Source organism: Nomascus leucogenys, chromosome 14 (assembly GCF_006542625.1).
Source record: "Nomascus leucogenys isolate Asia chromosome 14, Asia_NLE_v1, whole genome shotgun sequence".
In the NCBI taxonomy this organism is placed as follows: Eukaryota; Metazoa; Chordata; class Mammalia; order Primates; family Hylobatidae; genus Nomascus; species Nomascus leucogenys.
Genome location: NC_044394.1, coordinates 83,556,628 through 83,584,177, shown reverse-complemented (window position 1 = coordinate 83,584,177; position 27,550 = coordinate 83,556,628). Strand labels below are relative to the sequence as shown.

Below are 27,550 nucleotides of genomic sequence, written 5' to 3'. Positions count from 1 at the left end.
ATAATGATAGTTTGCACTGTGTCATGTTTTCAACTATTTAAAAACAATTTTGTGTTTTTTTGCTCGCTTTAAAAGATCCTAAGCGTGAGGAGAATTTGTGTGATTTATTGCACTTTATAGATTAAACAGGTATTTGCTCCATTCTACAGACAAGGAACTGAGGCTTAGAGAGACCAGTGACTTGCTCAAGGTCACGCATCAAGTAAGTGTCAGCATGAAGACTGAGAGGCTCCAGGTGTCCTGCTCTGCAGCTTTCAACCGTAGCACATGAAATATGGATGATAGGAAATGCAAACCACTCCTTTCACTGTTAACTAAACCACAATGCACTTTCACCACAATCTTCACGAGCATGGCTCTTACAGAAGGAAGTGACCTTTAGTGTGAGATCTGGTCAGCTTGGGCCTGTCAAGCTCATGGGATGGTGTCTTTATGTTTTGCACACTTGCCGTCAGATTGATGCGAAGAGGTGTCTGAGACAGCCAAAACTGGGCTGCCTCTATGTTTGGAGAGTGGAGCACATGTGAAGTGGCTGCGGGGACACCAGCTGTGCCACAGCATTGCCAAGGGCCTTCAGGGCTCATTGACTACACCTAGAGGCATCTCTTAAGTTGCGCAGTTACTGTGGTTTCCTTCCTAAAAGTAATGAAAGGTGGGAATAAGTTCTGTCTCCCTGAAGTTTTCCAGAGAGCAAATAAGAAACCTAGCACAGGCTGGGGTGCCATAACTCATGCCTGTAATTGCAGCACTTTGGGAGGCTGACGGGGGAGGATCACTTGAGATCAGAAGTTCTAGACCAGCCTGAACAACATAGTGGGACTCCATGTCTATGAACAATTTAAAAATTAGCCGGGCATGGTGGCTGCCTGCCTGTAGTCCCAGTTACTCGAGGGGCTGAGGCAGGAAGAGTGCTTGTGCCTGGGAGGTCAAGGCTACAGTGAGCCATGATTGTGCCACTGTGTTCCAGCCCGGGTGACAGAGTGAGACCCTGTCTCGAAAACAAAAAACAAAACTAGCGTAATTCAAATTGTAACATGCCCTAAGACAGAATAAGTATGTCCCTTCTGATTGCAGATTGTTACCTGAGGGTATATGAATTCCCAATGGCATTACTGCTATACTTGATATCTCACCTTGGGAGAAAAAAAAAGGTCAAGAAAGTTTAAGTCAAAAAAAGTCATAGTCCAAGGAGGAGAGCTTTCCTTGATTTCAGTCCCTCCCATCTGTATGTGCCATCCACAATTAGAGTCACATATTACAAGTTCCTGGGTGATTCCAGGGCCAAGGGAAGCAAGGTTTACATATTGCTGAGGAGAATGCTCCAACCTGAATTGTAAGATGTGTCTTGCTGTCACATTCTACTTGCATTTCTAAAACGGTAAAAAGGAGTTGCTTGGCTTCCTTAAGTGTAAAGTCACTAAGGTGAGATTATTTTTCCATGTTACAATGCCCCCATCACCCCTTGAGATTTACTGAGCAAGATACCTTGTGGGAGGGGGTTTAAATGCACAGATGTAAGCAGTTGCAATCTCAACACTTACAATCTTTATATTAACAAGAGCACACTTCTAATTATTCCAAATTCTGTTAAAATTAAGCACAAATGTTCAATTTTCCATGTGTTCCTCTTAATTAGAAATGAAATGAAAGAGAAAAAGAAACCATCAAAATTATATAAATAAAAACAGATGGAAGAGAGTATTGGAAGCTCTTTTCTATAATAACATTCACTTTAATAAAATTCATTGGTTAATTTGGTTGATGAAAGCAGCGTTAAAATTAAATAAGAATTAACATACACTCGGATAAATATTTGTCGCTTCTTTCATGTGCTACCATGATAAAGGTAATTTCGCTTAAAAGCAGTCATCATCTTTCTTCATAACTGATAAAGCATTACTAATTGTGTGTGTTAATATGGTACAATATGGAATTGAATAGAGATTTTATCTTAATAACATCTCCATTAAATTAAGGACAGTGTTGTATGACAGGAAAGATAAGTCTGTTTATTCCAAGCCAGCACATCAAAAGAACAACTGTGGGAGATGGTGCAGTAACTAACATTTTCTGTAGTGTTCTAGCTGGCAGCATCACATTTATAGTCACTGTTGTAAGCAATGTTGTTTTGTGGGATAATCTAGATAATGTTTCATTGAGAAAAGTGATATTTTAATTATGGTGTAAAAGATACTGATCTTTTCCTTTCTGTGTCTAATAGGATATTTCTACAAACAAGATGCTGGATGGAAAATGATCTGATTCTGTTTCAATAAAATAACCACGCTTTGAGGCAATTTCACCACCCCTGAGCCTCTGTGAGCAGGACATGAGGGGCCAGGGGTTACCAAGAAGAGAGTTGACAATAACGACTGGACTAGGGGAAAGAGGGGGCCATGGTGTCAGTGCCTTCCTCCTTCTGTCCCTCGTGGGGCTGTCTTGTGCAGGACTGCCTGCCTTCCTGCCCCATGGCAGTGCACTCAGCTATGTCCCTGCAGGCTGGTAGGCCAGGATTCCCTCTGTGCATTAGCTGAAAAGGGGGAGCTGAACCCTGATGGCAAAGAGGGAGTTAGAGTCCAAAGCCCGGCTCCCTTCCCCACATGAGCCTGGGGAGCTTAGCTCTGATGAATACATCATTGCCTTGGCACCATCTGCCCTGGAGGACCAGGAGATGTTTGGAATGCCAGTTGTTGTGTCTGTTAGTTTGTATTTTAAAAGCACATGCCACAAACTGCCTATTCAGAGACTGTGGATTTGCTGTGACTGTGAGACGCTGTGCCTTGATATGCTGACATTCTCCCATGTCATCTCTCTGCCTCTGGGAGCAAATGTCCTCCAGCCCTACAGACACATGCAGGGCCTCGGAAGACGTATCTCTTTACTGCCACTCTGGGCACACACATGTCTGATAAGAAGCAATATTATTGTGAATAGCCAGAGTCAATATTAAGTACTGGATAAGAATGAAAGTAGTTTGGGAATAATTATAGCCACCTCCCCTACCCCAAAAAAATATGCTGTTCAAAAAGTCAGTCTGGAGACGTGAATAACATTCCTATTTTTATGCCAACCCGACTGAATTCTTAATACATGGCAAAAAAGAAAATCGTGGCTTAACATAAAGCAGGAGATGTAATAAATAATGAACTGCACTAACAGCTTAGCATCATAAGGAGACAGATGGAAAACTTCTCTCCCGAGATCACTGCTTCCAGAATTAGAGAAAGGGCTTCTGGACGTGTTCAGGGTGGATAGTTCAAGCCTGAATTTCAATAAGATGGGAACACTTTTTAGTATAAACGCAAGATTTTCATGTCTCCCTTTTAGGAAAAATAGGGATTATGGCATTCATCTGTTTCATCCAGAACTCGAAGCAAAACCCCAAACCTCAGACTCTTCCAGCATGTCTGATTCAATCAAACAAGGGACGATGCTGCGGGTGCTTTGTATGCTAAGGAAGTGCTATGATGCCATCGTCTGTCCAGGAAAAGAAAGGAACACCCATCCAAGTGGTTAAGCTATCAGAAAACTGGAGCATTGGGAATAAAGGAATTATTTCCACGAGACAAGCACACCAGCCATTGGCTCATAATGAGCTGAAAGACCAATGACTGCTTCTCAGAGACTCCCAAGGGCCCAGTGTCCTGGGAGCAGACCTGTGGCTGAGTCAGCATGGTGCACAGCAGAAAGTGGGGGGACAGTGGCCAGTGCTGCCCCGCCGGGCTCTGTCTGCATCACCTGGAGCGGCACAGACCCTTCAGTCTCCATTCTCTCTTCAGGAAAGAGGCCTACTCGAAGATGAACACACCAAGGCTCAGGTAATCTCAGGAAGCTCATTTACTCACACAGTCCTGGCCCATCAGGCTCTCTGGAGGCCCTTCTTCCTTAGCTGTCATCTGTTTTTAAACTGATATGTAGTAGTTGTACATATTTATGGACTATATGTAATATTTTGATACATGCATGCAATGCATATTAAGTCAGGGTAATTGGGATATCCAAGACCTCAAACGTATCACTTCTTTGTGTCGGGAACATTCCAAATCTTCTCTTCTAGCTATTTTGAAATATACAATATGTCATTGTTAACTGTAGTCACCCTACTGTGCAATCGAACCCTAGAACATATTCCTTCTATCTAACTATGTTTGTATTCATTAACCAACCTCTCTTCATCCCCTTCTACCCTCTACTCTTCCAGCCCCTAATAACTATCATTCTACTCTCTACCTCCATGAGGTCAACTTTTTCTAGCTTGCACATATGAGTGACAACATGCTATATTTGTCTTTCTGTGCCTGGCTTATTTCAATTACCATAATTACCTTCAGTTCCATCTATGCTGCTGCAAATGACAGGATTTCATTCTTTTTTTGTGGCTGAATAGTACTCCATTGTATATACATACTGCATTTCCTTTATTCATTCAACCATTGATGAACACAGGTTGATTCCATATCTTGGCTATTGTGAACAGTGTTACAATGAACGTGGAAGTGCAGGTATCTCTTCAACATACTGATTGGCTTTTCTTTGGATATCTACCCAGCAGAGGGATTACTGAATCATATGCTAGTTCTGATTTTAGGTTTTTGAGGAACCTTTATACGGTTATCCACAGTGGGTGCGCAAATGTTCATTCCATCCATTGACAGTGTGCAAGCATTCCCCGTTCTTCACATCTTCACCAGCATCTGTAATTTTTTTGTCTTTTGAGAGTAGCCATTTTAATGGAGGTGAGACGGTATCTCATTGTGGTTTTGATTTGCATTTCCCTAATGATTAGCGATGTTGAGCATTTTTTCATATGCCTGTTGGCCACTTGTATATCTTCTTTTGAGGAATGTCTTTTCAGGTCATTTGATTATTTTAAAATCTGATTATTTTTATTATTTTTTTGCTATTAAGTTGTTTCAGTTCCTTACATATTCTGGTGATTAACCCCTTGTAGGATGGGTAGTTTGCAAATATTTTCTCCCATTCCGTGGGTTGTTGCTTCACTCTCTTGACTGCTTCCTTTGCTGTGCAGAAGATTTTTAGCTTGATGGTACCCCATTTGTCTGTTATTGCTTTTGTTGCCTATGCTTTTGCAATCTTACTCAAAAAATCTTTGCTCAGACCAAGTCTTCAAGAGCAAAATTTGCATAATATCTGATTAGGGTCTGGGGACCATTCAGAGCAAGTCCCCTGGGGCTTGCCAATAGTGATCTAAACCTTCACCACAATCATGCGCCATCACATCAAATAGACCATTTCTTCCAAAACCCAACTGACTTTTTACAGGAATTGTGCATTTAAAAATGATGAAGTCATGCTTGCTTCTCTTGGGGACACTGCAAATAATGGGGTGCTCTAGTTTCACTAAAGTGCCTCAGATGAACTTTCCAACCCACAACCCTTAAACACAAATGAGTAGTAGCATGGACAGTCAAGTGCAAGCTCAAGTTCAAAACGCCAAAACACAGGATATCAGGCATAAGATTAATTTACCTCTTACTTGCAAGAAAAGGTAGGAAATGATAAAATCAAAGGTACATGTTTTCAAAACCAAAAGAAACAACAATACATACAAAATGTTAACAAACGAGATGATGATTGTGTCAGTTATTCCTGAGTCAGGCTGGGGGAGAGTATAGTTGGGAAGACATCAAAAATCAGAAATTGTGGATTCCTCACTGTCTACTCCTTCCAACACAGTGGAATATGGACTGGTCTAAGAATGTGATGGTTTTCAGGACATAGGTTGTCATGTGATTGGGGCAGAGCTTTTCTTTTTTCTTTTCTTTTCTTTTCCTTTGAGACGGAGTCTCACTCTGTTGCCCAGGCTGGAGTGCAATGGCGCAAGCTCGGCTCACCGCAACCTCCACCTCCCGGGTTCAAGTGATTCTCATGCCTCATGAGAGTAGCTGGGATTACAGGCACCCACCACTACGCCCAGCTAACTTTTGTATTTTTAGTAGAGACAGGGTTTCACCATGCTGTCTAGGCTGGTCTCAAACTCCTGACCTCAGGTGATCTGCCTGCCTCAGCCTCCCAAAGTTCTGCGATTACAGGAGTGAGCTTGTTACTTAGAAAAATTTCAAACTTATAGAAAAACTGCAGTAATTACTCCTGTATATCCTTTATGTGGATTCACAAAATGTTCACATTTTGCCGCATAGGCTCTATCTCTCTCTCTCTGTGAACATATATAGTTTTATGTTATTTTATTTATGTTTTGCTGAGCCTTTTCAAAGTTGTAGGTATGATGATTCCCTCCATACTTCAGGATGCATCTTCCATAAGTGAGGACATTCTGTTACAGAACACATTCACTCTCATTTTCCATTACTGCATTAACGATTACCACAAACCTAGCAGCTCAAGACGACACTCATTTATTATCCCTTAGTTTCAGTGGGATTATCCCATAGCCTGGGTATGGCTTAGCTGGGTTCTTTGTATAGGGTTGCACAAGGGTGTAATCAAGGGTGGGTCAGGGTTATGGTCTCATCTGGGGCTTGCCAGGGGAAGAATCTGCCTATCTTGGTAGAGTTCAGTCCTTGCAGCTGTAGGACTGAGGGCGTCAGCTCCTTGTGGTATCTCTGTTGGAAGCTGCTTTCAGCTCCTAGAGGACACCCTCAGTGCCTCCCATCACAGATAACCCACAACATGGAAGCTTGACTCTTCAAAACCAGCAAGAAAGTGAGAGACGCCAGCAGGAAGCAGCTACAATCTTACGTAACACAATCATGTAATGATGTGCACATAACTGCAGACCTCTAGTCACTTTTGCCATAATCTATTGGTTAGAAGAAAGTCATAGGTCTTGCCCCTTCTCAAGGGAAGGGTGTCACACAAGTCAAGAACACCAGGTGAGCTAGGTGCAGTGGCTCATGCCTATAATCCCAGCACTTTGGAAGGCCGAGGCTGGCAGATCACTTGAGGTCAGGAGTCTGAGACCAGCCTGGCAAACATGGTGAAACCCCATCTCTACTAAAAATACAAAAATTAGCCAGGCGTGATGGTGGGCGCCTGTAATCCCAGCTACTTGGGAGGCTTGAGCCTGGGAGACGGAAGTTGCAGTGAGCCGATATCATGCCTCTGCCCTCCAGGCTGGGTGACACAGTGAGATTCCATCTCAAAAAAGAACACCAGGTGGTGGGATCATGAGGACCACCTTAAGTATCTGCCATAGCATTATACAATGGCCAAATTCAGGAATTCATGTTGATATCATCCTTCTCAATGTATCAGTGCCTGATGTCAGCTTGTCCCATTGTTGGTGATTGACTGTAAGAAAGAGCTTTCCCTCTGCTGTATATCTGAGGGTATTTCCCTGTTCAGTAGGTCATCAGGCTGGGCTGCAAGATAGAATATAATGTGCATATGGCCGATGTTAAAAAGTAGCTAAGTGTCACCTAGGGAAGATAGCAGACAGAATTTGAGGTCTTTGAGAACAGACAACATGCACACCTGGCTCGGGTGGTCCAGTGATGACTTGCAGCCAGGGGAGAGGGAGCGTGCACACAAGATCTAGCCCCTTGCATTGCGCTGGACCCCATGGCTTGTGGGTCCACTCTACAGGTGATGTAGGCAGTGTGATCACACACAACCCACTTCATGGACCCCAAATCTTCCCCACGTAGGGTCTGAAATGCGAGAAGCTGGGGATGTGTCTGACAGCCATCAGATCACACACTGAAGCAGAACACGGGAGTGCACATGGAATTTGTAACAGGGAACGATATCCCCTCCTGGGTGATAAGCCCAGCACAGGCTATGCAGGCTCTTTATCTTCCCATGAGAAAATGTTCCAGGCCCAAGGCCCATCTTCCACAGCTGAGAGTGATGCACAGACCACACGAGACTGCTTTCCCAGTGATGGCTATGTATTTATGCAGGCATGGACTTGAGGAATCTTATTATTTTAATGGCTTAAAATATATTACTGGCAGGACTTGTTTAGATGCTCTAAATTGTACCATGTTTGGTCAGTGGGAGCCCTTTCAAGCTGGCTTCTGTCTCCTGAGTCCTTTGAACATGTCCCCAGCGTTCTTTGAGTACTTCCTTACTTTCTGGCATTACAATGATCCAGGTCAATCTTGTTCTTTCCTGTCCCAGTCCTGGAATCAGCCATTTCTCCAAGCAGCCCAGATTTCTTGTATGTGGAAATGGTATTTAGAGACCATGGGAGAGTTTCAAACAAAGACATGGGTGATAAAATTGGGAGAGGCCACTGCAGTGGGTGGGACATTGGATGCCAGCTGTAATGTAGGTTCTTGAGAGGCTGAGAGTTAACTGTCAGCAAAGTTTTCTTGAATGCCCCCAAGTGTTTAGAACCACACTAAGCCCTTATTGGGTCCTCTTTTCATGCCTGGTTGATTGATTCGTTTATTCGTTGACTGTATTTATTGCTTGATAATAGAGCCAAAGTTAGTTATTAGATGTATTTTCATGGACTATTGCAACAGGAGCAATAAAGTGCATGAGCAGCTTGGAGGTCATCCAGGCCACACCTCCATTTGGCTAATGAGGCCTCTTGGACCTCAGCAGGGGGAAATGCCATCTCCAGGTCACACACTTGGCCGACAGCAAAGCCAGGTCTGGACACCAGCCCACCCGGCTCACTCTGGCATCTCTCATCAGTACAGCCTATAACGAGATGCCAGAAAGAATCCTCTCCTTTTAAGAGCAGAAAAGGTCCCATAAGCCTCACCATGACTTGTCTACTGTGGCTTAGCATGGGAGCCATGCATTCTGACCCAGCCCACTGCAGCCAACGTTCCTAGCCTGAGGCTCATGGGCTGTCACTAAAAGCCAAACTGGAGGCGGCCAGTAGGCAGGCATTCAGTTAGCAGAGTCACCCTCAACCATGGGCTCTCTGGAGTTCTGAGCCCAGCCAATCCACCAGGCTTTCTCCACAACTGACCATCTGCAGGCCCCTAAATTCTAGAGGCTGCGGTGATTCTGGGAGTCTCAAGGTCCCCATTTCCGCCCTGAGGTTCTCTGTGTCTATTTCACTGTGAGAGTAAGCAATGTTACTCCTCATTCATTCAAAATAAATAAAATGTTCTAAAAAGCTAGTGTTGCAAGCGTAGCTGTGGTTCACTGAGGCCTTAATCCGTGCCTAATCTCTTGCATACTTCCTCTCTGGTCATTGCAACCACCATGCAAGGAAGCTATAATTATCTCCTCATTTTTCAGATGAAAAACCTGGGCCAAAAGAGACAAGCAGCCTTGTCTAAAGTCAGGGTAAGGGTGTGGAAGTGTGAGTTGGCAGCTGAACCCTGATCCATGGACTCTGAGCAGGTACCTCCCCTCTGCAAGGATGAAAGGACATTTAAGGCCAACAGGCTGAGTGCAGATGGCTGGACACTGATTATTCTGCTCCCCACCACTGGGGTTGGCCTGCGTTCCCAGGATCCCGGTGGCCCCTTGGCTCTTCTCCTACCCCATCCCATCCCTGGGCTTCTCTCTCTCACTCTCTGCCAGCCCCAGGCGGGCTCCTCGCGGCCCCAGTCTCCCTTCTGCCAGCAGCAACTCCTGCACTGGCTTCCTGCCTCCCTAAAAGGACTTAGTTCCAGCTCTGTTTTTAAATCCCAGAAAATGTTCTGGCAGGGCCAGCCCATAAACGTCCTTCTTTTTGGCTGGAGCCACACCAGAGGTTTCCCCTTGCAGTCCTTGGCACTTTGCCTGGGGGCCGCTGTGCAAGGGTGGGCCTTGGCGGTAAAGGTTTTCCTGGCCCCCTTCCTGGGAAGCACTTATGGGACAGTACCTACAGATGGATACTAACAGTTGGTCAGGGCTCAGACAAATTTAACTTCCAATGTGGGACCAATATTCAAATAAAAATGTTTTAGTGACTCTGATAGGACTGATACTGGGGTTCCCAGTAGCCATGAAGAGGTTACAGAGTCAGACCTGGACTCCAATGCCAGTCCTACCCGGTACTGGCCATGGGACCTCAGGCACGTTACCTAATCTGGTGAGGGGGGAAGTGCATGTGACCCCCCTCTCAGGGGGCTGATCTAGCCTAAAGCTAAGGAAGCTTAAGGTTTTTGTATTTGTAATTTTGTATCCTTTGCTTGAGAGAGCACCTCAAATGGTATGAGCTGCAAAGACTTGGAGCTATTTCCACCCATTGTTAAAACAGGCTGTTTACCTGTTTTAAGGGACAACTGTTTTTTCTTTCTAAGGAAGAAGTGAAATGGTGATTTTGATAGTTTTGTGACCACAGAACCCAAGGAATAGACCCAGAGTTCCCTGGAAGGGAAACATCACTGTCACATAGCCCCCCAGGCCTTGGTCCAAACTCCTCCCCTTCCCCCACCAGTCTGGGTCTCCTGAGCCATGCAAGTGAAAGTGCTTGGAAATGGCCAAGTGCTGTTCAGATGTCGGAGTAAGTGCGTGCTGTTTTCAGGTCACATTCCTCTAGCACAGCAGATCCCACCTGGCTACATGCTGGAATAAGCGAGAGACTTCCAGAAACACAAATCCCTGGGCTCTACCCCAGAGAGATTCCATCAGAGTCACTGGGAGCAGGACTCAGGTCTTGGCACCTTGTTTAGGTTGCTCAGAGGATGCTACTGTGTGGCCAAGGTTGAGAGCCGCTGCTCTAGGAAGCCATCCTGGGCCTTCCAGATCGTGTGCTTCTGCAGTATTAATTCTGGAGTATTTATCTTTGCTGCTCATTTGGTGCTTAGCCTTGTCTCCTTGTACTGTCATTTGTTGTTTCTCCTTCACAGATTAGGTAGTGAGGACCCTCACAGCCTCTCCCTTGCCATTGCCCCAGCTCTGGGCATTTATTTAATTCTGTCTAAAACTTCGAGCAGGAAGATGTATCTGACTGTTTACCATGCACTCAGGCACGTCCAGTCCCGCTGGATAGGTGCTTCAGCCCGTCTTATGTGCTAGGAGACTCCATCTCATCTAAGCCCTACAAGAAACCTTCAAAGGAAGGAGTTTAGTGGCCCTATTTTACAGGTGAGGGAGGTGAGGCTCGGAAAGGTCAAGTAGCTTGCCCAGGCCACAGGGCTACCCAGTGCTACCCAGTGCTGGAGCTCTGTGTGCAAAGCCTCTTGCCTCTCTCTGTAGCATGCTGCCCTGGCTACGGTCTTGTCAAAGCAAGGACTGACCAGAGAGAAAGTGTTTGGGTGCAAAGCTGGAAGCCAGCTCAAATGGTAATGAAGAAAACTGTAAAGCTGAGATTTGAGTTTTTTTGCTGCAGAATTTCATGATATGATTCATGCTCATTTTGTGTGGCCAGGGTTAGCTCTGAATGATTAGGTCAGCTATAAAATGTGGGTGCTTTCCTGAGTTCCTGCCGAAATAAATTAATAATAAAATGACCTATAAATATTTAATAGCCGATTAGAGGTTTTTCTCTTTTTTTGGATGAGTATCAACATCCTTGGATAATTGCACTTGAAAGTTGCAAATAATCTCTGACCCTTGTATTTTTCGATATAACCTATGTAAATTACCTCTCCAGAAAAATCTGTTTGGAGTAACAGACCTTGCAGGAAACATGACTAGCAAAACCATTCAAACCTGGAGGTCACTTCACTCTGAGAGGTGAGGACAGTGTGCTGGACCAAGAAGAGGTGGCAGTGGGTGCTGATATTCCCTTAAATGACAGTTGCTTCTGTGAAAGATACAGCTCCCCAGTGCCCCCAGCCCTCCTCCTTTATGCCCAGAAGACCATCAGCCAAATTCCACACTGACCTCAGATGACTCAGAACTTTCGCAGCCAGTCATGATGGTTCATGCCTGTAATCCCAGCACTTTGGGAGGCCGAAGCAGGTGGATTGCTTGAGGCCAGGAGTTCAAGACCAGCCTGGACAACATGGTGAAACCCTGTCTCCACCAAAAATACAAAGATTAGCCAGTCTCATAACCCAGTCTCAAGAAAATAAATAAATAAAAATTTAAAAATAAAATTAAAATATTAACAAAGAAGACCTGACCTGCCTTGTGGCTATGCTGGAGTCAAGACCACAAGGATTCCCTTCTAAGGCAGCTGCTCTCCCTTAGTGGTTGGGTGAATGGTCCTGGAGCTTGCTAAAAATGCAGGTCAGTGGGGCTGGCCAAGGCAGGGCTCAGGAATCTGTTGTGTTAGTTAGCAGCCCAGACCCCTTGGGGTTGTGAACACAGACTTAGCATCACAGCCTCAGGACACCTCAGTGGTCATCCAGTCCAACCTCTTCCTTTTTGTTTGATCCCCAATCCCATCTCCGCCATTGGAGTTCCTCTGGGCTCTCAGGATCAACACTGGAGAAGGAGGTGGGATCGGGAGGGTGAGAAGTTGGGCTGTGATGCCCAGCGAAGGCCTCAGCCAACCTCGCAGGAAGCTCTGGAGCCGGGATGGTCCCTCAGATGTGTCCACGCCAGCTCTGCCCCAAGAGCTGCTCACAAGTGTTAGACACATTCACTTTGAGAGCTGGGTCTTGGTCTCATTGGTGAAAGGTAAACCAGGTGTAGTGAACTAAGGTCTTCTTTAGGAATTGGTGTTAGAAAAGCCCACTCCCCGCGGCCAGGGAATCAGCAGCCCCGCTGGGATGCAGAGTCCTCACTGCGGTCGTATATCAGCAGTATAAGCAGTATAAGCAGAATAGTGTCCTCAAGGGATCCTCCAGTCATTATATTAGCAAGCCCAAATATCCTTGTTGAGTTCAACAGTTCATCAGTTGATGAAGAAATTGAGGTCAGGGAAAAGAAGTTGCATGGTCAAGGTCACTTCACAGGCTTGTTCTTTTTCAGGCCTTGGAAGTATGACTCTTTTAAGGTGTATGTTTCAAAGCATCCCCAGATGTCTCAATAAAAATATGATGACACACCTCCCTTTGTTTCCCAGAAAGGCTTTTCTCTAACTGGAGTGTTTTAATAGAAGCAGGCAAGAAACCCCGATATCATAGAAAAACTAATTAGCAAGGGTGGAGGTGATCCTTCAATCCCATCTGGTGTCCTCAGTGTCAGAGTCCTAAACAGGGTGGGGCACCCCAGGTTTTGTGTCAGGGCTACAAGATACAGAAGGTGCAAAGATTCCAAATCTCATTGCTAATGCAACTGATTGAACGATGTGCGGTTCCTGCCTCAGCAGCACCCCCAACTCAATGCACACCTCAACAGACTCAAGACAGGCCTGCTTCTGGTCCCCTAGCTAGCCAGAGGAGAAGGACAGAGGGGTGACCAAGGCCTCCTGTCATCTGGGGGTGCAGTTCATGTTTGCTCATGAGGGTTGAAGGTTTCTTTTCTATCAAAGTGCCCTGCCTTGGAGACCCCATGCTTGTCCTGCTTTACCTTCCAAGGTCTCTGATTCTCAGAGAGAAGATCTGAGGCTGGCATGCTCTTCCTTCCTCTCTTGTCCCATTCAACTCCACTGCACCCCTCCTACTGCATCAAAAACAGCCACTTGCTCAGCCGCCACAACCCTGTGTAGCAGAAAGATGTACAATTCTGATTCTTTTAGCTTCAACATCCGCTGATCCCTTTGGTATGCAATGACCTACATAGTGTTTAATATGGAAATAGAAGAATGTTTATCTTAAAAAAATCTCTGACCCACTTTCAGGCCACCAACACAGGTACTCTTGGGTAAGGCAGATTCCTGTTGACTCCAAGCAGCACAAATGCTAATATCATTAGCATGTCTCCTAGGATTTAGAGTAATTCAATCAAACCCCTCCTCCCTCCAGTAAAGGCCAGTTCTGAAACTCTCCTTAATTCATTTGTCAGAACCCAATTGCTGCATCAAGGGCCTGAATTAAAACAGCAAATTCTCAAACACAGGCTCATGGCATAGCAATTTACACATCCTCTTTAGGGTGCAGTCTTTTGGGGCAAGAGATTAACTTAGCATTCTAATGATGAATTTATAAAAGGAGTGCTTGTCACTCTTCTTCTCCTCAGTTTTCAGTTGATCTAAGAAACTCCTTGAAAATTATTTTTTAAAGAATTGTTGTCTCATATTAAAGGGTACCAGCTGTGATTTAATACTCTATCTGGGGAAAAGTAGACAAACTCCTTCCACATCAGGGTAGTTGAAAGAATCCATGATTTGAAATTTAGAGACCTGGGCTTAGGTCCTAGCTCTACTGTTGAATAGCAGGGTGGCCTTGGGTGATCATTATCTTTATGTTCTACTTTCTTTCCCTGAAAATGGGAATCACATTCATGTTTACTTCAATGAGCTACTTATAAAGACCAAATGAGATCATGCACATGCATTATCAACTGAAAAACTTTATCCAAGGATAAGGGATCTTCGTTTATTTTTGATTGACTATTAGAGGGGCCAAAGCCAACACTGAGAATCAAAAACTGTTCCTTTTCATCACCCTTTGCTTCCTAGATTATCTTTAGGTCCTCAGAGGTACCCAACCTCTCTCCATTTTTATCCACATATAGCATGAAATGGGTATAACTTTATTCATTACCAAAGTGTAAATGTCTCTCGTGGGGACATTTTCTTCATTACGGGAAACAAAACTTCGATCTGATTTGCTAAAGTTCTTTGAATGAGGGATTAAGGGACTCATTTGAGGCCAGGGAGGCATTTTGGTTTCCCCAAATTCAATTGACAGGTAGCTGTTTGCTTGTGGATCTTTAAGGACAACCCTGTGGCGAAGGGATGTGGTCTGAAAGGAGCGGTTTCCCACAAGAACCCAGGGTAACTTGCATGGATCTGTGAACCTGCTGGGAGTAATCACATTACTATTTTTAATGGGGCCACTTGTAGTTGTAATCTTGACCAGAGGCTCCTCCCCTTAAAGCAGATGGCCCTCCCCACTGTGGGGGGCCTCATCCAATCTGCTAAAGGCCTAAATAGAACAAAAGGCTGAGTAAGAGGGAATTCTCTCTCTTTTTTTTTTTTTTTTTTTGAGACAGAGTCTTGCTCTGTTGCACAGGCTGGAGTGCAGTGGCACAATCTTGGCTCACTGCAACTTTCACCTCCTGGGTTCAAGTGATTTTCGTGCCTCAGCCTCCCGAGTAGCTGGGATTACAGGCATACACCACCATGCCCGGCTAATGTTTGTATTTTCAGTACAGACAGGGCTTCACCATGTTGGCCAATCTGGTCTCGAACTCCTGGCCTCAAGTGACCCACTTGCCTCAGCCTCCCAAAGTGCTTGAATTACAGGTGCGAGGCACCAAGCCCAGCAGAGAATTCTCTCTTCTGCCTCACTCTCTTTGAGCTGGGACATCTGGACTAAGACTCAAATTGGATCTATCCCATTAGCTTTCCTGGGTCTGGGCTTCTCGGCCTCCAGAACCACCTGAGTTAATTCCTTATAATAAATATCTTTTTACGTATACATACAGATGTATATATACACATCCTATTGACTCTGTTTCTCTGGAGAACGCCAACTAATACAACACTTCTTGATCATGGTTTATAATCCTTTTTTGCATGTTGCTGGATTCAGTTCGCTAGCATTTTGCAGAGAACTTTTGCATCTGTATTCATAAGAGATATTGGTCTGTAGCTTTTTTTCTTGTGATGTCTTTGTCTGGCTTTAGTATTAGGGTTATACTGGCCTCATAGTATGAGTTGGGAAGTGTTCCCTCCTTTCCTGTCTTTTGGAAAAATTTTTAAAGAATTGGCATTCATTTTTCTTCAGATGTTCGGTAGAATTTACCAGTAAGTGTTTGGACTTGGATATTTCTCAGTGGGTAGCTTTTTGATTAATAACTCAATCTCTCTTCTTGCTATTAGTCTATTTAGATTTTTTCTATTTCTTCTTGACTGGGAAGCTCTTAAGAGGATCATGTCACCTTTAAAAGTGAACACTGTTGGAGGTAAAAGTCAAAAACTCTATTGAGTTGATACCTGCAGCTGAGTCTTTTCTTCTTCTAAGTGACTAGATTGTGGTTGGGTCATCTAGAAACTTTTCTTGACTGAGCTCAACTCCCTGAACCATTTGATCCAAAATGTGAGCTTGTGAATGAGCAAAAGTGTGATGAAATTAAATTCCCATCATTTTGCAGTCCAACACAAAATGCAACAGGTGTTAATTCAGATGCTGGTGGCACTTCTCTGAAGATGGAGATGGCTAGGTGATATTATGTGGCTTCCTGGAGACAGTCATCTTTCAGGAAAAGCATTAAACAATGTCCTTGTTTTCTGTCACTTTCAGATAGCTCAGAGGCCTCTAGAAAGTTGTCATCAACAATAAGCACCTCCTCCATTCCATTGCATCAGAGCCTTCCAGAGTTGTCACCATGTTCCCTGTTCCTTGTGAGTTATTTTCCATTCTAGCCTGGCTGCAAAGAAAGTTTCCATTTGCTTGACTTCCCAATCTCTTCCTATCTCTGTGAGGCATTTCATTGTTATTGCTAATCACCACAAATGCACTGAGGGTGCCAAACTGATAAATATGGGGAAGTTGCAAGGATCAAGAAATCCAACCAAGTTCTCCCATTCTTGGACTATGGTTATTGACTTCCTTCCTGCCTGGAACCCAGAAACTCTTTGTTGTTGTTGTTGTTGTTTTCTTGTTCTCCAAGTTAGTTATTGAGGGGGACCTTGTCAGACTTCCTCAATTATTTAGACTTTCCTTGTCTCAAAGTCCTATAGGTCTCTTCCCTGAGGGGGTCTGCAAAGGTAGAATGAGCACTGAGAGTGAAGGGCCATGACGGCATCCCCCACTGACCACGCCCCCATAGCCTCTCAACTGGGTGACTGCACGGATCACCTTGCAGCTCTCTCTGCTTCTTGCCTCGCCTCCAACTTTATCCTCATCACACAGACCAGAGGAGAGCTCCACCTCTCCACCTGCTCCGGTTTCAGTGGTCTCCTTAAACACACAAGGGACACTCCTCCCTTTGCATTGGCTGTTCCTTCTGCCTGGAACACTCTTCCCTAGATATTCACAGGCTCACCCCTTTACTTCCTTCAGATATTTATCTAAGTGTCACTTTCAAAATGAGGCTGTCCATGACTACTCCATTTACAGTGTAATCCCCAACCCCAACCGCAACCCCTAAAGCACTCTATCCTCTTAATTGCCTTGTATCTTACTTCTCAATTCCATTATTGCCTCTTTCCCCACTAGAGTGTAAGCTACATGAGGGCAGGAGCTTTGCTATTTCTTCACTGAAGGGATTGGAGGTTGAGTAACAATGTCCTTTACACCACCTGACAGCTCATCACTCAAGCAGCTGCCAGTGGTACCTAAAAACCTCATTAACTGCATACTAGAATCTCTCCTGGATCCAGTTTATGGGCTGAGTGAGGCCTAGGCCACCATGTTAATTAGGCAGCTTGAAGAGAAAATGTACCTTCTTCTTTCCCCAAGCCAGAGTTTTACTACTCTTCTTTTTAAATGCATTATTCCTAGAAGATGCCTTAGCAAAGTTCAGACTTTCCTGAATCAAGTTAGTAAGAAGTTAACTAAGAGCTAATTAGTAAGGCAGTTAACTTTTCAACTTATCTCTCTTAGACTTTTAGCACTGTACATTTGTGCTTCTAAAGGTATTGTTGTCACTCTTGTGTCTAAAGATGGGAATATGAAAGAAGTTATGTTCATGAAGAACATCATAGTAGATCCTTTAAATTTTAGCCTCCTTTTGGTCCAGGATTAGATTCCAGTGGGATCCATCATTCCTGTGCTTATCCCTTAGAATTTCTGGCCCTCTTTCCCTGCACTACACTTGCCTGCAAATCCCCAATCATGATGAAACCCAACCCTCTTCATACCTGCAACTGAGCAGCTGAATGGGGTTGACTATAATCACACAGCCAGCCAGCAGGTCTGAATTAAAAATCCTGCCCACTTGTTTCAAGTGGTGCCTGAGCACTCCTGAACTCCCCTCATCCATTCACATGCCCTCTCTGCTCTCCTTGACAGCTATTTTCACCCTCATTGCCTCCAACCAGCCTCTCAGCCAATGAACTTGCTTCTTATTCTAATGAAAAGACAGAAGCAATCAGAAAAGAACTTCTGCAAGCTTCCACCAACAAACCTAGGAACTCACCTAAATCTAGACCTAGGTACTCTGCCTGTTTCTGCTTACCATGGAGGAATTGGTCATATGCCCACTGTAGCCCACACTTCCACTTCGGCATTGGTTCTGTCCCCTCTTGCCTATTCAAGGGCTTCACACCAGCAAGTGTCCCCTCTTTTTCTCAAATCATAATTTCTCCCCTCTCTACATGAGCAAGCAGACATGATGAAATATCTCCCAATTTACAAAAAAGGAAGAGAAACCCTCTTGTTACTCATCCCCTGTGAAATATAGCCCCATTTGTCAGCTCTTCTTTATGGTAAAACTCCTTGGAATGGTGGTCTGTAGTCTCCATCTCCACTTTCTCTTCCAATCTCTTTTCAGTTCACTCCAACCTGACCTTCATTTGCATCTACGTCAGCTTCTGTCAAGGTCCCCATGCTTAGCCACATGCTCGGTTTCCAGCCCTCCTCCAACGCACCATCTTTTCCTTGAAACAGTCTTGTTCACCTGGCTTCCTGGGCACCACATCTCTTGGCTCTCCTCCTACCTCAGTGCTGCCTCCTAGCCTGCTTCCTCTTCATCAGTTCTACATGGAGGTCGATGGAGTGCCCAGGGCATGGTTCTCAGCTCTCAGCTCTTCCTCCCCTCCGAACCTGCTCCCTAGGACATACTATGACTTTCAGTTGCTCGTGACCACTGGGTTTGGATTTGCAAACCAGGCCTCTTACAGGAGTGGCAGGCTCCCACCAACTGCCCACTTCACATCTGCCCTTGGCTCAAGGATCGTCTCAAACTTCCTATATCTAAAGATAGAGTTCTGGGGCCAACGTGCCATTTTCTACTTCTACATGGTAGTACTTTAAGCCAAAATAATTTTGAGTTGTCCTTGGCTTCTCTTTTTCTCTCACATGTCACAATCAACCCATCAGCCAATTCTTCAAACTATGTCTAGAATCCAACCATTTTTCACCACCTCCAGCATAAGCTCACCAGGAATACTGCAGTGGCTTCACTGGGCTCTGCTTCCCCTGTGCCCCTCTATCATCTTTCCCTGCACAGCAGCTGGAGGAGGCTTTTACAGAAAGCCACGTCATTGGTATCGACCACTTCCATGCCTTAAGCCCCAAGATGGCTTTCCATCTGCTTTCAGTCAAATCGGATCCTTTCCATGTCTCTGACCTCATCCTAACTTGCTGCATACCAGCCCCTGGGCCTCCTGTCCTTTCTCTAATATCTGCCTCAGGGCCTTTGCCCTATCTATATCCTCGGACTATAGCACTTTCTCCCCAGATACCTGCTGGCTTGCTCCCCTATCTCTTTCTAGTCTCCTATAAATCAGACCCTCTCTAAATACTCTCCATAAAATAGCTTGGATTCCACCTCCCCACCATCCTTGATTCCCCTTAGCCTGTTTATTTTTCTTCACAGCACTGCTAGGAGCTTCACAGCTCCTGCTGACATATCATGTGCTTCTCCGTTTAGGGTCCGTTTCTTCTGCCTACAGGGGAGTGTGAACTCCTTGAGGGCAGTCCCTCTGTCTAATTGGTTCACTGCTATAGGAACAGTGACTGACACACAAAAGCCACCCTTTTAACATCCACTGTATGAATACAAGAGTCTGTTGATAATAGTGGAATTCATAAAAAACCCATATCCAACAGCAGAAAAAGGATGAAATAAATTACATTTTGGCTCCTCAATGGAATTTTAGAGTCAATAAAATAGATGAAATCATTCATAGGTATTACTTAAAGGACATGAACAATTTTCAAAAATGACTTTAAATTGTTAACAGATGCACAGGGCAAAAGTTTTACCCACCTAACAAACAAGAAAAAGCAAATTAAAAGAACTATGGGATATCACATTCCTGTTACTAAATTAGCACATGTTTCTCTTTAAGCATATACCACTAGATTCTGGAAAGGCTTTCCTGGGGTAAACTCTCTCCTAAGGGATATAAATTTACACAACACCTTTGGAAAAAAAAAATCTAGACAAAAATACATCATATTACATCAAGATGTTCATTCTTTTTCATCTGGTATTTCTCCTGGGACTATCACGTAAGAACATAATAAACACCATGAATATAAAAAACAAAATAAGAAAGCCTACATATCTAATGGTTAAGAAGATAATGATGCATCTACTCCATTAAGCATTATAAGGCACTCAAATTATGTGTATTAAGAGTTTTATTGACTTGGAGAAATGTTTATACCATAATCTGATACTAAGTTTAAAAAAAAAATCAGCCCTGGCAGGATGCCAGGTTATCCACATAGGAAGCAAAAGACATCTCAGATTTCCTTTAGGAGCCTGGAGGATTTGGACTCCTGCTCACAATTACTGACTCGATGTTTTCTGTTGTGTTTCCAATGGTCTAATTAAGTTTCTCTTCAGATAATGCTTTGGTCAAGCTCTTTTTTGTTACAAATACACAATATAAAGATTTCACTCTTCATTCCCTGTTACCATCCTTCTGCATCAGTACCACATACAATTAAGTTGATCACGTTAGAGGTTTTATACTTAATTTTTACACGCTGAAGAATTATTAGCATTTTAATAAGTCACAGCACTTAACATCTATTAACGAGTATTGAAACTCATAAACTAATTTTCTACCACAGTGTAGCCATTTTTCCCATTAAAAAGCAAGAACAACAGAAATCAAATCAAAGAACAACAGAAAAGTGCTATCGACAGGAAAAGCCTCACCTAGACCACATCTCGCTTTTTAGAATTGATGCAGATAGCTGTGTGAAATGTTGGAATCAGTAGTATTTGGCAGGGGAGAAGTGACAAAGAGGACTTCCTCTGAGTGTCCTCATTCTCCAGAATCTAGGAAGGGTTGAGGCTGACAATTGAGTTGCCAGTTAACCCCATGGGACCCCAAAATCACAAATACTAAACCTGAGGCTGTGTTCTCTGTTGCATGCATGTGCACCTGCACACACACAGCCCAGCTTCAGTTCACCCAAAGATGTAAATTACCCACTGATTGTTCTTAAAGCAATTTAAACATTTTGAAATAGTTATAGATTCAAGTTCAGAATAACACAGAGACACCTTTATCCAGTTTTCTCCTATGGTAATGTTTTGCAATACTACGGCACAATACCATGACCAGGATATCCACATTGATAAAAATCCACTGATTTTAGATTGCTCCAGTTTTACTGGTACTTGTGTGCGTGGGTGTGCATGTGTGTATTCTATGCAATTTTATCACATATGTAAGGGTGTGTGTGTGTATGCACACCACCACAGTTAAAATACAGAACAGTTTCCTCACCACTGGGATCCCCCGTTGATGTTTTATAGCCACACACTTCCTTCCCCAGACTCCTGTCTGTCCCTAGTCCCTGGCAACCACTAATCTGTTTTCCAATTCTATAATTTTTACTTCAATTAAATTACATAAATTGAATTATGTAACATGTACCTTTGTGGAACATCTTGTCATATGCTTATTCGCCATCTGATTATTTCCTTTGGTTAGGTGTCTGTTTGGGCCTTTTGCCCATTTTTAAATTGAGTTGTGTGTTTTTTCACTGTTGAGTTTCAGGAGTTCTTTGCATGTTTTTGATAACAGTCCTTTATCAGATGTGTCTCTTGCAAATGGTTTTCCCATTCTGTGGCTTGTCTTCTCATTCTCTTGATTCTATTGAGTTTTAAGATACTACCCCTTTCATTGGATATGTGGCTTGGAAATATTTCCTCCCTGTCTGTAGCTTGCCTTTATATCTTCTTCATAGAATTTTTCATAGAGGAGATTTTAATTTTGATGAGGTCCAAATTATCAATTGAATTGTGCTTTTGGTGTCAAGCCTAAGAATTGTTTGCCTGGCCCTAAGTCCCAAAGAATTTCTCTTTAATGTAAAAGGTAACCAAAGGAGTGCTCTGAAAGATGGAAAGAGGAAGGTGAGCTGACTGGAAACTAAGGAGTGGAGGAACACCATGGCAGCATGGCTATGCTGTGTGTACAACCTTCCACCCACTTGAAGAAAGAGACTCACATCTGCGATTCCCAACACCAAATTTGCAATAGGAAGTGGCCCAGGAAGGCTCATTCCTCTGCTGCATGAAACAAGAGTTCCCTGGACAATGCCAAGAGGGATGGGTCACGAGATCCACTGGCAAAAATCTACAAGGGAAGTACTCTCCTTTCCTGTAGGCTTGAGACCTTTCTCCTCCACTGAGAGACACCAGAAGCTGGGCAGTACTGGCAAGGACGGTTTTGCCATGGGAAGCTCTGTCTTCTCCGTCTTCTAGTCTCCATGGATGTAAGATTCCTCTCTCCCACCCAGAGACATGGGTGGCAGGGGGGCCCCAGCAAGAGGGATCCTGCCCGGGAAGTGCTCTTTATTCCCAAGGCATAGAAGGGTCCCTTTCCACCTTTAGAGGCACCAGCCTAGGGAAATTCTTCATGTCCCCTCAGGTAGCACCAGGAGGGTCCAGTGGGAGCCTCAGCAGCTCCAGAAAAACCAGGAGGACCAAAGTAGTACCACAAAGGCTGTGAAAATGAAATTAGCATTGTACCCACAGCCCACGAAACTAGCATGCACACAAAACCGAAAAAGATAATCTCCAAACATAATAGCCAGGCTGTTCAGGATATAACGTAAAAAGTTACCTATTGTACCAAGAATCAGGAAAATCGCAACTTGAAAGAAAAAAGACCACCAATGGATGCCAATATTGACACGAATCAGATGTTGAAAGTATTTAACAAGTATTTAAAAGTAGTCACTGTAAAACTGCTTTAACAATGAATTACAAATTCTGTTGGCACAAATGGAAAAATTAAAATCTCAGAAAATAAATAGAAGCTATAAAAAAGAAACAATCAGAAATTACAGAACTGAAAAATCCAATAACTGAAAAATTTTAAAGGTATTACATGGGCTCAATAGTACAGTGGAGCTGAGTGAAGACAGAACTGATAAACTTGAGGAAGGACTCGTAGGCTTCACCCAGTCTGAACAACAGAGAGAAAATAAAATGAAAAACAAAAGAACAGAGCTTCAGGGACCTGTGTGAAAATAACAACAAAAAAAATCCAACATTTGTAACATCAGGGTCCCAGAGGATTCTGCGGCTGAAAGAGAATTCAAAGAAAGAATGGCTGAAAACTTCTCAAATTTGGCAAAAAGACATAAACCTACAAATTCAAGAAGTTGAGCGAATCCCAAACAGGATACATCCAAAATAATCCATGCCAAGATGCATCATATTAAACTTCTGAAAACATAAAGACCAAAAAGAATTCTTAAAAGCAGCCAGAGGATAATGACACATTACCTATGGGGAAACACCAGTTTGCGTGACAGTGGATTTCTCTTCCTCTGAAACCCTGGAGACCAGAAGAAAGTGACACATTTTTCAAGCTCTGAAAGGAAAAAAAAAAATACCTGCCAGCCACAAATTCTACATCTGGCAAAACTATCCTTCAGGAATAAATAGTAAATAAACCTATTGTCAGATGACAGGACACCAAAAGATTGTGCAGTTAACAGACCTAATTTCAGGGCATGGCTAGAGCAAGTTTTCAAACAGAAGGGTAATGATGAAAGAAAGAATCTTGAGTATCAGGAAGCAAATACAATGGAAAGAGAACATATATGGGTACATACGATAGGCTATCCTATTCCTTATGAGTGTCATCAATCATATTTGATTGAGGGAATAAAAATTACAAGACCAGTTCTCACTTGAGTCAATGAGGGGAAGGTAAAGGGGCCTCAATGGCAGTAAGGTTTTCACATGCCACTTGCAGTGGTAAAAGTTGATAGTAGTAGACGGCAATAAGTCACATATGTTCACTATAATACCCAGAGCAATCACTGAACAGGCTATTCAAAGAGATACACTCAAACACATTATAAACACATCAAGATGGAATTCTAAAACTTGTGCAAGTAATCTATAGGAAGGTACAAAAGAGAAACAGAAGTGAGAATCACAGGAAAGTTACAAGAAACAGAAAATAAAATGCCACGCTTAAGCTCTAACATATTAATAATAACCTTACATGTAAGTAGTCTAAATATACTAATTAAAAGGCAGAGATTGGTTTAGTAGATCAAAAAACGTGTCTCAACTATATGTTGCTTATAATAAATTATTTCAAATTCAATGACAGGTACATTGAAAGCAAAAGTATAGAAAAAGATAGATGCAAGCAACAATACAAAAACAGAGGTATCTGTATTAATATATGATTAAGTGGATCTCAAAGCAAAGAAAATTATTTGGGACAAGCAGGGATATTACATAATAATAAAAGAATCAATCCACTAGGAAAAATAACAGTCCTAAATGTGTGCACACCAAGTAACGGAGCCTCAAAATCCATGAAGCGAAACTAATAAAACTGAAAGGAAAAATAAACAATTCCACAGTTGTAGTTGGATATTTCATCAGCTTCCTCTCAGCAACTGATAGAATTTCTAGCAAGAAAATTAGCTAGAAGAGAGAAGATCTAAACAATGCAATTAGCCAATAGGATCTAATTGATACATATAGAACATTCCACCCCACAACAACAGAATATCAATTTGTTTCAAGGGCTTTTTGAAAACATACACTATCCTGGACCATAAAACAAACCTTAAAAAATTTAAAGAGATTTGGCCAGGTGCAGTGGCTCATACCTGTAATCCTAGCACTTCGGGAGGCCGAGGTGGGCAGATCACGAGGTCAAGAGATCGAGACCATCCTGGCCAACATGGTGAAATCTCGTCTCTACTAAAAATAGAAAAAATTAGCTGGGCGTGATGGTGTCCGCCTGTAGTCCTGGCTACTCGGGAGGCTGAGGCAGGAGGATCGCTTGAACATGGGAGGCAGAGATTGCAGTGAGCCAAGATCATGCCACTGCACTCCAGCCTGGCAACAGAGGTAGACTCCGTCTCGAAAAAAAAAAAAAAGAAAGAAAGAAAGAAAAAGAAAGAAGAAAGAAAGAAAGAAGAAAGAAAGAAAGAAGAAAGAAGAAAGAAAGAAAGAAAGAAAGGAAGGAAGAAGAAAGTAAAGGGATTCAAATCATACAGATTATGTTCTCTGACCATAATAAAATCAAACCAGAACTCAGTAAGGTAAGGAAGTCAGGAAAATCTCTAAACACTTGTAAATTAAACAACACACTTCTAAATAATCCATTGGTCAAGAAGTAAGTTCCAAAGGAAATTTTAAAATATACACATAACTGTGTAAAAATGCCACCACATTTTAAAAGCAGCCCTTGAAAATAAAAGTTTTTATAATGTGGACTTATAAAATAATTTAAATATATTTTATCATGTGACTTAAATATTGGATTGTCAATACACAGCTTGTCATCTTTTAAATCAAAATTGTAGAATGCTGCTTTGACTTCCACAGTTTTAAGAGGTTATAGAATGCTACATATTCCTTTATAAAAATGGCCTAATTTATTGAGAAGAGCCTATCTCTTATTTCACATATCCCAGGGACTGTGGTGGTGGGCAGGGAGCATGTGGTTGGGGTATAGGCAACGTTGCTCCTTTTCCTCTGCTCAGCTTTTAAAAGTCAAGGCATTCCTCTTCTCCGTTCACACTCTTTCCCCAAGGTCTCCTCCAGTTCCACAGCTTTAAATGCTGCCATGTGTCAACAAGTCTCCATTAGATGACTTTGGCTCTGGACTCCAGAGGCACTCATCCAACCGCAAGCTTGACGTGTCCTCCTGGATGGGCATCTCGCCCACCCACAGCAGGGCTCTCCATTTCACCTCAAACTTGTGTCTCCCTCATTCAGCCAGTCATTCAAGCTAGAATCCTGGCAGCCATCCTAGATTCCTCCTTTTTCCTTACATCCGTTTCGTATCCATAACACACGTCAGCAAGCTCTGTGGCCCACACTGCTGTCCATTCCTCTCCTCTCCACCTCCCTCCAACCCTTCCAGCCAAACTGCCTGATGTGGTTTGGCTCTGAGTCCCCACCCAAATCTCATCTTGAATTGTACTCCCATAATTTCCACATGTTGTGGGAGGGACCCGATGGGAGATAATTGAAACATGGGGGTGGTTTTCCCCAAACTGTTCTCGTGGTAATGAGTAAGTCTCACGAGATCTGATGGTTGGATAAGGTGAAACCCGTTTCCCCTGGCGGTCATTCTCTTTTTGCCTGCCCCCATCTATGTAGGAGGTGGCTTGCTCCTACTTGCCTTCTGCCATAATTGTGAGGCCTCCCCAGCCAAGTGGAACTGTGAGTCCAGTTAAACCTCTTTCTTTTATAAATTGCCCAGTCTCAGGTATGTCTTTATCAGCAGCGTGAAAACGGACTAATACATCGCCATCTTTCTGGTCTCCAGGAACGCAGCAGCCTCCCACCTCCCCTCTTTGCTGCTGCTCTCTCTCCTCTCCCCGCAATCCACCCTCCACACGGAAGGAAACCTTTTAAAACACGTAAAGCAGATGATGCTACTCTCTGCTTACAAATTTCCGGTAGCTTCCCATCACACTTAACACTCATTTACTCATTCATTGTGCCTCCTTCACCTAGAACGTGTATTCCATCAGAGCTGATTCCTTTCTGTCTGATTCACTCCAGTCCTCTCAGGACCTGGCCCTTAATGAGGGATTCTATAAGTATTTGTTGAATAAACAAATAAATAAACAGGGTTTGAGGAGGGCAGCAGCAGCCAGGATCATGAAACAAACTATCTTGGGAATCTGTATCAATGTACAATGACATGACTGTTATTCACATGTATGATCTGATCACAGCAATGTAAAAATAATGTGTGTATAGAAAGTGCCTGGAAATTAATAAAAATGTTAGCAACATTTTCTTTAGGTGGTGGGCTTATGAGTGATTTTCCTTTGTCTTTCTTCTAAAATTGTATTATCTAGGATTAGCATGAATATGTGGTCAGGCGTGGTGGCTCACATCTGTAATCCCAGCACTTTGGAAGGCTGAGAAAGGAGGATTGAGGCCAGGAGTTTGAGACCAGCTTGGGCATCATCCCTGTCTCTACAAAGAAAAAAAAAAAGTAGCATAAATAATTTTATGATGGAGAGAACTTAATGAGCTTTTTTTTCCCCTAAGTTACTTATTGGGGTTTTCCCCAGGCTGAATTATTCCAGTGTCTTTTAACTATTTCATTTCCTTACTCCTTAATCATCTTCTGGGCCCTTCGCAACAGAATCTCTCTCACTCATCACAACCCTCAACAAGTTTTCATTCATACTTTAGTCCACAATATTCTGCACGTTTGAATATTCCAGGAAAAGAATTTTTCTTTTCATAGACGGTGTCATGGAGCAAATGTGCTCAAAACTAATAATAAAGAATTGATTTTAGGAATGTCTTCTAAAGAGAGCTGGGAAGGTTCTGATGGGGTATAAAAACACTGGTAATTAATTTTTAAATGAATACCTAAGAAACCCTAATGAACCTCGCATGTTTCCTCTTTTTATAAGTGGGGTTGAATGAGTTATGTTATTCACACTCTTCAAGTGTGACTCTTAAAGTAGGCTTAATTGTGTTTAGGCCGAGTACTATGAAAGCAACATGGTACTCAAAAACTAATCTAGGGAAATTAAAGAAACATATGTAGTGCTACAAATGTGAGCATTTTTCTTAAAAAAAT

The 27,550-nt window shown here is 43.1% G+C and overlaps 1 long non-coding RNA gene across 1 annotated transcript in view; it reads left to right on the top strand.

Moving 5' to 3' along the window:
- Positions 1 to 3,647: 3,647 nt before the first annotated feature.
- Positions 3,648 to 27,550, top strand: part of LOC100607061 — a 40,353-nt gene continuing 16,450 nt past the window's right edge. The window contains exon 1 of the long non-coding RNA XR_179408.2: positions 3,648 to 3,818. This is a non-coding gene — a long non-coding RNA (uncharacterized LOC100607061). The remainder of the gene's footprint in view (positions 3,819 to 27,550) is intronic.